We start from the raw sequence: 12017 nt of genomic DNA on the forward strand, positions 1-12017 counted from the left end.
AGAAAGTGTGGAACTCGTCCATGGCTGGAAGCAAAAATATCCCCGTGTACTGCTCCCTTTCCTGGCATCTCTTTTTAAGACACCTTCTTGCCCTCTTTTTAGTTCCCTGTTTTCTACCTTTTAGAGACTGGAGCAGAAGAGACACATTGAAACAGCTGGACCTCTCTAAATGAAGGACATCTACAATCAGTGGCTTCATTTTTCTAACAATTAACTTATTATTTAAACTTCTGAGGGATCTCATGCTTTTAAGGACAGATTGCAAGGCTAACAATGACCATTTGCCATTTATTTCTTTGAATCTGCCTATGTACTTCTAAGACATGGTTTTGCATCTGAAATACGCCAAACATTTTGTGCTAATGCATCAGATATGTTTGGCACATTAGCATACATGCCATGTAACCAGGGCATATGGGTTTCTGGTTTTCATTTTTCAATGAATTGAGTTTGTTGGTAGCTAAATTTGATTTTTCATCCTGAAGAACCTGTTTACCCCGAGGCCCTTTCTTTCTTTCTTTCTTTTTCTTTTAGCTGTTTCTATATAATCTCAAACTGGATATGATTTAATTAGGTGAGGCTGCCATGTAAGATAAAACAACTTTAAAAGACAAAGGCATTTAAAAATTACCATCTACAGGCCAAGAACACATAATATCTACCAGGAGATCGTAGAGGTTCTTGCAGAGCACCAGCTGGTAGAAGCTGCCATGTTTCTGTCTGGGGATTCCTCTGACTGCTTCAAGTACTGAAGTACTGCCCAGAAAGCCTGTTTTGCTTTCCTGGACTTCTGCTCATACCAAATCCACCCGTTGGCTGGGTTTTGTCCTCTGCCTACAAGACTTCAGGCTTGCAGTTTGGAGATCACTGTCACATTTTGTTTTATACCATTTCTCTTTAATAGTCCTTCAGAACATGTCATGTGGAATGAATAAAGACCACTGGGCTAAAAGTCTTAGTTTATATTGATCTCTGTCCCTGAGCAGATGTGTCATTTGTGACAGTTGCTCATTTTCTTGATGTTCAGTTCATTGTTTGTCTGAGTAGGAGGCAGGAATGAGATGGAAACCTGAGAGGCATCTAAGAAAGTGTATCTGCAAAAAAAAAAATAGCTGTTCTTATATTATTCTTACTGTCTCACTGAACCAACCAAGTTCCAACCACCATTTTGATTTCAGAAATTGGAACATGGAAATCTTTGGGGGACCGTTGTCTCACTGTAACGTATCCTAAGGAGGTTGTAGCTGAAAACATTAGCTGTGCATTGATGTTATATCTTTCTCAGGCACCGTGTCTGGTATCTATTCCCTTCTTTTAGTCTCAATCCCAAGATGCTATTGTGTGTGTGTGTGTGTGCATGCATGTGTGTTTGGGGGTGTGGGCCTTGTAATGGCACTGGCATGTACCTGGAGGTCAAAGGATAACTCCTGGTGTCATTTCTAATTACCCCGAAGCTTTTGAGAGAGGGTTCTCTTTAGTTTGCCATGGGGCACCCAGGATAGGTAGACCTCAAGCTCCTAAGGGTTCTCCTTTCTCACTGAAGGAGACCTAGAACTACAGACAGAAACTAGCCTACCTAGAGTTTAACAAGGGTACTGAGGGTTCAAACTTAGGTCCCTACATTTTCCCTGTAAGTGCTTTATCGCTGCACCATCTCCCTTACCCTTCATATACTTTTCTTTTTACTTTCCATGAAACTGCCTCTCAGAGGCTCTGAGTACCTGTGGTAGGGTCACCCAGACTTTCCCATGTCCTCCTCGCCATGTCCTCTTCCTGATTCCTGTTCTCAAGTACAGTAATTAAATGTGCAAGCAACCAAGAGAAGTGCAGAGGAGTGGTTTTTTTTTCTCCTGGTCTTAACCACCAAGTCAGCTCAAAGATTCCTGTTTGTTCCTTGCTTGTCTAGGACAGCTCTTTTCCAGGCTGCCTTAATGTTCCTTTGTGCAAAGTTGTGTGGAGTCCACAGCCTCCTGCGGCTCTAACTTCTAACTCACCAGGGTCAGTTGGGGCAGCACTAGCTTCCCTTGGTCTAACTAGGTCCAACCTTTTTCTGGGCTTTTGGCATTTGGGTTACAAGTGTCATGGGAACAGGCTCTCTACTGAGATATCTAATGTACCAGTTCCAGTCTCAACCAGACATAGCAGGAGGCTAGCTTTTCCCAGGATATTTTAGTGCCTCAGGTTCCGGTCTTGACTAGAATTGAGCTGTGCAACACCACCCCCACCTCACCCCCAAGTAAGCACTCAGAATGTAGTTTAGAAAAAAAATAAAACAAAAAAAGGAAGTTCAGTGTTCAAGGCATCATAAGGTAAATCTGGAGGGGAGTGTATTGTGGAAGTCAGGGATGAGACCCAGTAGGATGAGTAGAATCCATCCTCCCCCCCCAATTATCACCTGTGAGAGGGGCATGTGTCAAATGGCCTAGACGGGTCAACTGAATGTCTGGTGCACCATTTCTCAGTTATGGGGAGAGGCAGGGCAAGCTCAGCTGTATTGTTGCTCTGCTAATGTGGTAGCTCAGCAATTTGGAGTTAATTGTTAATCAAGCCAGACATTATCTGCAATGCAATTCTGAGAGGTGGAACAACAACCACGAAAATAATCCAGTATCTTATTACTCTTGTCAGCGAAATGCTTTAAACATTCTTGGAAACCAGCCAGGAGTATGTCAGAGACAGGGATATGGGACGACACAAAAACGTCTCTATATTTGGTTCCTATTTTTAGATCATTTTACCAGTGAACCAAAATCAGCTGGAAAGGCTCTGCCAGCCACTGGAAATTGCAGAGGCTGGCTTCCTGCAGCACCCTCTCTGTGACACTCATTTTGCTATTAGGAGAAGCCACTTAGCAAACCAATTGTCAACAGGGGGAGATGAAAACACAATAGTTAATCACGTTTTACAAGGTCACACATCTCATTCAAATTGTAAAAGGACCCCCACTAGTGCCTCTCTCCCTTGTTCTTGATGTAGCCTTTCTCCAAATTGAAGGCTCACTATTTTGGATCCCCCCACTACAAGATAGCAGGCAGCTAATAAAGGCTGGAAGTACTGTTTTTCCTTCCTAGGGCCCCCCTTTGGAGTCTATTAACACCCTTTTTTTAATAGTGAGCAAAGCAAGTATCCACCTCCCGACATGTGTTGGCACTTCCTAAAAGGTCATTAATGCTCCATATTTCAGAGCATAACAAACTCAGGAAGGCCCAGGAGGAGCTCAGTGGGGGAAACACACACAGTGTGTAATCAGCAGAGCTTCTTAGCCTCCGTGGTGCATGCTAACTGCGTGTGGGAAGGGAAAGTGAGGGCATTTTTCCTTTTTGGTTTTGCACAGATTTTCAGGGTTCTAAAAATTTCCAACTAATATCTAGAAATTAAGCTTTAAAAGTGATTTGATGACAAATTTGTGCCATAGGAGAGCAGGATCACATGGTTCCAATTTTCCATCTTTCCCCACGCATCAGAATAGATTATATGCATATACATATAAACATATACATATACACACAGATTTCCATTTTTCCTTCAGGATTTTTCTTTTCTGTAGAGACAATTGTGTTATCTGTGAATGGTGTTTTATTTGTTTTTTCTTATTTCTCATCAGCGTTAAGATAAATTGTTTGAGAATTTTATACATGCATACACTGTTTTGATTAACCCGGTCCCGTTACCCACTTTCTAGTTCCTCCTCTGTCCCCCACTACTACCACTTTTCACTACCAACTTCATGTACACTTTTTAAAACTCTCACTGAGTCCACTTAGACTGTGCCTGGATGAGAATGGGCGCAGGACCACCTACTGGAACATTGGAAGCCTCTCAGAGATTGCACCCCTAAGAAAACCAACTCTACTTCCCCCAACAACCGTCAATTGCCGGTAGTGCCTCAGTGAGGGATGGGACTTCATGGATGTTTCTCCACCTGTGTTGAGATTTTGGTGGCTTTATCCTGTGAAGGTCCCATGCTTACAGTCACAGCTGCTATGAGTTCATGTGTGGAACTGTGATATCATGTTTGGCAAATTCTGTTCTGCTTCAGACATCAACTCCCTCTGGCTCTTACAATCTTTCCACTCTTTCTCAGTGATCCCTGAGCCTTAAGAGGAGGGCTGTGATGCAGATTTCCCAGCTGGAGCTGAGCACTTCATGGTCTCTTACTCTTTTCACATCGGCCAGTTGTAGGTCTCTGTATAAATCTTCATCTATTGCAAAACAACAAACAACATCACAAACATCTCTGTTGTTCAATATTTGTTTAACTATGCAGATGTGTTGCATTTGTTTAACTAATCAAAGATGTGTTGCTTTTGTTTATGTTGCAGAATATCTGTTTAACTATGTAAAGATGTGTTGCATTTGTTTAATTATGTAAAGATGTGTTATTGTTTTACCTTTCCTGCCTAAGGCACCTGATTGGTCTAATCAAAAGCTGAATGGCCAATAGAGATGGAGAAGGTATAGGCAGGACTTATGGGCAGGGAGACTAAGTAGGAGGAGGAATTTAGGCTCAGTGAAGAAAGAAAAGAAATGCCAGAGACCAGCCAGCCAGAGAGACACAGAGGGAGGAAGCAGCAAAGTAGGGCATTCGGAATGAAAGAATGGTAAAAAGCCCTGGGGCAAAACATAAATGAATAGAAGCAGGTTAAATTAAGTTAAAAGAGCTAGTGGGACAGGTCTAAAGCCAAGCATTCCTAATTAATAATAATTCTCTGTGTTTTTATTTGGGAGCTGGTTGAAGGCCCAAAGTAAAAGCAACTGCACATCTCTGATGAGGGTGGAGAGATGAACTAATCTATGGGATAAAGATAAGAACTTTGTGGTAGTTTAACACCAAGCCCAAGAGATGCTCAGATAAAAGTCATGCGTACTGAGGCCACCTGTCTCATTGTTCACTAACTGCTGAGTCTAAGTGGCAAGTTGTGCTTTACCTTCTAGCTTGTCTTCCAGAAGCTCTGACTGCTTGTGTATCTGGAACTGCAGTCCCTGATCTCACCCATGATAATGTCTTAGGTAGACAAGATGGAGAAGGAAGAGGAGGAGGAGGAGGAGGAGGAGAAGGAAGCAGCAGTAGCTTTCCTCTTGGACTCAAGAAGACACTGATACATGCTTATAGACACTGACCAAAGCTGTACACAGTTTCCTTCATCCAAAGGCCGCTTAGACAACTCAGCTACAAAACATGTATGTCATGATAAGCAGCACAAGGCAGGAGTATGTCATATGACCACCCACACTCACCCCTACCACCGAGCTATACCCACAGACCACAACTTGACAGTGACAAACATGGCTCGTTCAATTTAAAATCTCAGCTTTACGAATTTCATGGGTGAGGCCTATTTGTTCTTTTTGGAAGTCAGATAAAAATCCCTTCCTTGTTAGTGGAAGAGTGTGCTGCTTTTCTACACCCCCACCTCCACCACCACTCGCTGTCTGGCCATGAAAGAGTAATCAGCCAGCTGGCCAGGGAGGTGCTGCCTTGGTGTGCACTTACTGAACCTTGTCTTTGGCACACATAGTGAAATGAAGCGGCATTAAATGGACCGGTGATCTGAGCTCTCCTGATAAGCCACCAGGAAATAATTCTTGGCCACGGCGTTTAAAGGAAGAGAAGGGAAAGGATGACTTTTCAAGAGACCTTCAATAAAGAGAAAACATTCAGAAGTTTATCAAAAGATGTAGTTACAGAAAGGGGGGAGACTTACTTGCCAATTTGCTTTCTCTTGCCCTTATCACAGCAAGATAACTCGAAACCTTCCTAAGAAACATTTTGAAAGTGGGATTTCTATGTCCCCAGAGTACCAGTGTTAAAAAGGGCCAGAGGTTCAGGGCCGTCATAGACAGTGATGAGGTGTGATCTCTAAGACAACAAGCTGCTGAGGACACTGGTGTCGACCAAGTTGGAAAGGCAGAGTTGACTCAGGCCAAAGGCTCCAGCTCCATTTCACTCACCAGATCATCTACAGGGCACCTCACAGCTCGACACAGCATTCCATACTGCCAAGGCACCCGAGCTCTGCCTAGGGCCCGGATTTCATCTCCATGTGGTCATTCTCTTTTTATGACTTCCTCACAATATTCAGTACAATGTAAATACTGTGTACATGGTGTACTGCGGGGCTACTGAACAAAAGTGTTCACATTCTGCCCACATGCAGTCCCCTCTCCCTTTCCTCTTCTCCCTCCTGTTGCCTTTCTCCCACCGTATCCCGGATGTGATGGTTAGTTTAGTAATGAACTATAGAAACGATCCCTGAAACTGTAGTCTGTGCGATGGTTAATGTAACTGTCAGCTTGACAGTATCTGGAATCACCTCATGGACAGGAGTCTGGACAGGCCTGTGAGGCATTGTCAATTGTGCTGAGAAGACACAACTTCCATGCAGGCAACTCCAAGGCATACTTTGGGTCCCAGACTGAATGAAAAAGAGAAAATAAGCTAGCACAAGTGTCCATCACTCCCTGCTTACTAACTACTGATGGGAGATGTCACTCTGTAAATCTGTCTCTCTTATTGGTTGTTGAATAAAGCACTGTTGGCCAATAGGAAAGCAAGATAGGTGGGACTAGGAGTCGAGGAGGATTCTGGGAAAGAGAGTCAGAGTCACACATGATGTAGACCACCGGAGAAGTAAGAGTTCCAGACCCTTTTCTCTGGTAAGAGAAATACTTAGATTAACAATTATGAGTTAAATACTTAAGTCAGAGCTAGTCAGTAAGAAACCAAGCAAACGGCCAACAGCTTTATAATTAATATAGTGTCCTGTGTGTTATTTGGGGGTTCAAACAGCACGGCAGGGCCCAGGACACTGGCAGGGAAAACTAAACTCTACAAAATATAAATCTGACTAGCTATCTCAAGGCCCTGCCTCCGTGGCTTGATTGTTATGATGGAATGTACCCTGAGACTGAGATTCAAATGGAGCTGTTGCTGTTGCTGCAGTATTTTAGTCTAGGAACAAGATAGATGACTAATAAACCTACCCATTCTTTGTCCTATTGTATCTTATATATTGTCACTCTCTGTTAAAGACTCTTTTTTTTTCCTGTATCGTGGCTTCTCTCAGCAATTACTCCCCTGTAAATATATATATATATATATATATACATATATATATTAGAACCCATGATCTTCATATGAGAGACAATGTGCTGTGTGTGCAGTGTTTGTCTTTCTCAGCCCTGGATAATTCACTTAATGTAATATTTTGTTTAAGTTAGGGAGAGAAATGTGTGATAACTAATGAAATGAGAAAGGATGTAGTTAGGTTAAGCCTGCTTAAGTCACAAGTGTAGAAAGACTGTCAGAAAGCTTACTGGCTTTTTGAAGAAAACAAATGATACATAAGGCATTTGTGAGGAAGGGAAGTCACTAACCTAGGAGAGGACTTCGAGCGATAGAAACTTTGAATTATCTTTGAGTTCTGAGAACTGTCATCTCCCAATTTATAGAAGAAGGCAGGGAGGCTCAGAACTCTGTGTAACCGTGTAAGCCACTGGGGCCACCCACCAAGGAAGTTATGGAATCAGGCGTAAATGGAGCTAACTTCTGTGGACACACCATGCTACTATTCTGCCTTTCCTCCAACCCTGAAGTCCCACACACTTACATTTGTAGCTGTTGTCCTGTGAGTGTGTGCTGGCAAACAACACCCTCATTTGTAGCTCTGAAAGTTAGTGTGGAATCGTTGCATTCTCCAATGGTCCCATGAGGGGACGGCCTGTTTTATTTACCAATGGCTTCTCTGAACTGGTTATCATTTCTTCAAACACATCGTTGAATCAGTATAATTGAGTCTTTTGAACTCTGTTAGTGAAAGAGAAGCTAGTTTCAAACTTCAGAGGCAGAATTAGGTTCTTCTTTTGAATAAATAAGCCACTGTGGTGGAAATACACCAGACCCAACCAATATGGCATTGTTGTTATCCTTGGTACTAGGATACGGACATAGGCATTTTATCCACCGTTACGCCGAGCCTTCTAAAGATATCGATGACTTAGCTGAGTGTTGTTTGGGGAGCTGTTGGGGCAGGAACAACGTGACTACAGTTCTGCCAGTAGGATCCAAGGGGCCAGTTGTACTCACAGAAATGGAGAGCTTAGTGTGTAGCATCAGGGCATTCTATTCAGAAAATAGGAGTGAGTGTGTCTTATGGAAGCTACAGGGTCAGCTGCTTGCACTACAGGGAGATGCTTGTTCACAAGTAACTTTTTCAACTTGTTCAACAATGACACCCAAAACTAGCACTTACATACAAACCACATTTCATATTCAAATTCCAACTATGATGCTATCATACAGATGCTGTTCCTTATGTGGTATTTAAGGTCTAAAGATGGGAAGTGACTGAGGGGAAAGTCTGGCGATGGATGAAGTTACTTCAAAGGTAAACTTTGCACAACAGAGTACTGTATCCATCCTTTAAGCTAAATCTTCATGATTTGCTTTTGTAAAGCTTGCTCATTAGATATCAAAAGACCTTCCCTTCTTCTGTTTCCCTATGCCTTTTGATGAATCAGGATCTTGAAAATTATTAATATTATTTTCAAAATTATGCCCCCCTCTCGTGTGTGTGTGTGTGTGTGCGTGTGTGTGTGTGTGTGTGTGTGTGTGTGTGTGCATATGAGATCAAGTGCCCAAAGGAGCATGAATGGTTGCACTTCCTGGGAGTTAGACTTACAGGTGGTCATGGGTTGCCCTATGTGGGTGCTAGGAACCTGCTGCTAACTCTGCAAGAGTGGGGATTGCTCTTAACCACTGAACCATTTCTCCAGCCCTGGATCAGGGTTTTATGTGAGTTCTTTTATCTGTAGTCTCCAAATGTGTTAGCCATGTCACAATCTAGTTTGTTTCATCTTTTCCATATAACTTTTTAAAAATTTTTATTTTATTTTGTTTTATTATTTTTGGGGGTGGCTCTTCTTTTCCTTAAACTTTCAGTTACTGTGTAAGAAATGCAGCCTTCTGCTCTATGCTAGTGCTTTGCAGCTTCCTGCCCATCCATTGAATGCGATCAGTTCCTTTCTTGTGCTGGAAAAAGTTGGTGTTGTAATTCAGAAGCTTTGCTTTATGGGATGTCTACACTGCTGTCAACCTCTGATTTATTTTTATTGGACTTTGAGTTGTTCCCGGAGATTGTTAATAGCTCCAGGCTCTTTCTTGGATTTCACACTTTGTTGGAGTGTATCTTCAATTACTTCCTTGAAAAAGGTATGCAGGAGGTAAACTCTCCATGCACTTTTGTATAAACGATGTCTTTATTTTCTCACAACATTTGATTGATGCGTTGAAGAAATGTAGAATAAGTGTAAAAACATTTCCTAAAACATTGAGAAGCTTCTTTCTCCATGTCTTCAAGACTATGAAATCTTTTAATTTTTTCCTATGAAGTTTTCCAAATACCATTAATCTCTAAGATATTTGCAGAAGTCTCTCTTTTTTAACCAAATAATCATTTTTCTTCATGACTAGGAGTTTCATTTCTCTAAGAAAATTTTTTGGTAATTATTTTGTTCTGTTATGAATGGAGAGGAAAGAAACTCATATGATCTACTTACCCTGAAACAAACACTATTTGAAACAAAGAAACCATCAAACTAAAGATCTTTGCGAAATGCAAATACCTATAAAAGTAAAAGCAGTCTTGTCATGTGCATTCCACATTTGAGAGAATAGTAATAAATCATATCTGTACAGGAGAAATAAGTGAGGCTTCAGAACTATCTCTGAATCCTGGCAATGGGTAGAAGTTTCCTTAGAACTGAAAAGATGGTAGTTGTCATAGCTCACATTTCACCCTAGTGATATGAGAACACACACACACTTATATTATCATCATTATTAATTATTATTGATATATTAATAACAATAATAATTCTTATTTAATTTTGAGACAGGATTTCTTTGTGTAACTGCCCTGGCTGTTCTGGAACTCACTTTGTAGGTCAGGCTGGCCTTGAATTCATAGAGGGATCCACCTGCTTTTGCTTCTGGAATACTGGGACTAAAGGCATGCACCACCACTGCCCGGCTATGCATTTATATTGTTATACATGTATTAGTTACTTTTCTGTTGCCGAGATAGACACCATGACCAAGATAACTTACAGAAGAGTTTATTTTGGCCCATGGTTTCCGAAGAACAAAAGTTTATTATGGTAGGGAGGCATGACAGCATTTGACAGGCTTTGTGGCAGGAGCAGGAAGCTGAGAGCCCCTCTCTTCAAACACAACGATAAAGCAGAGAGCCCAACCTCAAGTGGCTCAAGGCTTCAAACTCCCACATCCTGTTTCTGAAGAAGCATTTTTTTTCCCAGCAAGGCCACATCCTAAATCTCCCCAAACAGTGTCCCTAGCTGGAGAGTAAATATTCAAATATCAGAGCCTATGGGCGTCGGTTTTTATTGAAAGCACTACAATGCATACACACATATTTCTAAGTTTGAACCTCCATATTTTCCTTTCTGAACTATTTTCTGATTTCTAAGTCTCAGAACAGGATGCTTGAATCTTTGGGTAACAAAATTTGGAAAGTTGTCTTCTGGACAAACTGGGTCTTACAGGGTGACCAGTCTTTCTAGATCATTTTACTATTAGAAACAGCTGAATATATATTGAACTCAAATTGGAAGAGGTGAGTCCAGTCTCAAAATGGAGGGCCATAATCGAAAGGAACCAGAAGAGTTGTGGAAGCTGTTTATTGGTGATCTGAGCTTCGAAACCACAGATGACAGCTTAAGAGAACATTTTGAGAAATGGGGCACACTTACAAACTGTGTGGTGATGAGAGACCTCCAAACAAAACATCTCAAGGGCTTTGGTTTTGTGACCTACACTTGTGTTGAAGATATGGATACTGCAGTGTGTGCTCAGCCATACAAGGGTGATGGGCGTGTGGTGGAACCAAAGAGAGCTGTTTCTAGAGAGGATTCTGTAAAGCATGCTGCCCATTTAACAGTGAAGACAATTTTTGTTGATGGTATTAATGAAGATACAGAGGAATATAATCTGAGAGACTACTTTGAAAAGTATGGCAAGATAGAAACCTTAGAAGTTATGGAAGACAGGCAGAGTAGAAAAAAAGAGAGGATTTGCTTTTGTAACTTTTGATGATCATGACACCTTTGATAAAATTGTTGTTCAGAAATACACTATTAATGGATGTAATTGTAAAGTGAAAACGGCCCTTTCCAAACAAGACATGCAGTCGTCTGGATCACAGAGAAGTCATGGAGGTGGATCTGGTAACTTTATGGGTCGTGGAGGAAACTTTGGAGGTGCTGGATATAATTTTGGTCGTGGTGGAAAAGGAGGCTATGGCAGTGGAGGTGCTGGCAGCAGAGGTAGTTATGGAGGTGGCGATGGTGGATATAATGGATTTGGAGGTGATGGTGGCAACTATGGCAGTGTCCTGGTTACAGCAGGAGAGGAGGCTATGGTGGTGGTGGACGAGGATATTGAAACCAGGGTGGTGGATAAGGCGGTGGTGGAGGAGGGTATGATGGTTACGATGAAGGAGGAAATTTTGGTGGAGGTATCTATGGTGGTGTTGGGAACTATAATGACTTTGGAAATTATAGTGGACAACAGCAGTCAAATTATGGACCCATGAAAGGGGGCAGTTTTGGTGGAAGAAGCTCAGGCAGTCCCTGTGGTGATGGAAGTGGTGGATATGGTAGCAGGAGGTTTTAAAAGAATACAGCAGAAAACGTGCAGCCATTGATTAATGCAGAGTAGTGTCAATCAGATGGACTTCCCTGAGGTCTTTTATCCGTTGTAGCTTTGTCTTTCTTTTCTTTTCATTACATGGGGTATATTGCCCTGTAAGTTGTGGTAGTGGTGCTAGGAATAAAAAATTAAGGAATTTTTAACTTCAAAAAAGAAACAGCCAACTATTTCTCCCACTGGAGGATTGTAGACATTTATTTTTTCTTACCTTTTTTTCTGATTCCACCATCTCTCAGGAAAAGTAACGACCTTTAAAGTTGATTTTATTCAGTGGTCATTAAAGCTGGTC

At 41.7% G+C, this 12017-nt stretch overlaps 1 pseudogene; it reads left to right on the forward strand.

Moving 5' to 3' along the window:
• The first annotated feature begins 10651 nt into the window (after positions 1-10651).
• On the forward strand, positions 10652-11692 carry LOC121133333 (annotated as a pseudogene).
• The last annotated feature ends 325 nt before the right edge of the window (positions 11693-12017 follow it).

This window comes from Mesocricetus auratus, unplaced genomic scaffold (assembly GCF_017639785.1).
Source record: "Mesocricetus auratus isolate SY011 unplaced genomic scaffold, BCM_Maur_2.0 Super-Scaffold_100021, whole genome shotgun sequence".
Classification (NCBI taxonomy): domain Eukaryota; kingdom Metazoa; phylum Chordata; class Mammalia; order Rodentia; family Cricetidae; genus Mesocricetus; species Mesocricetus auratus.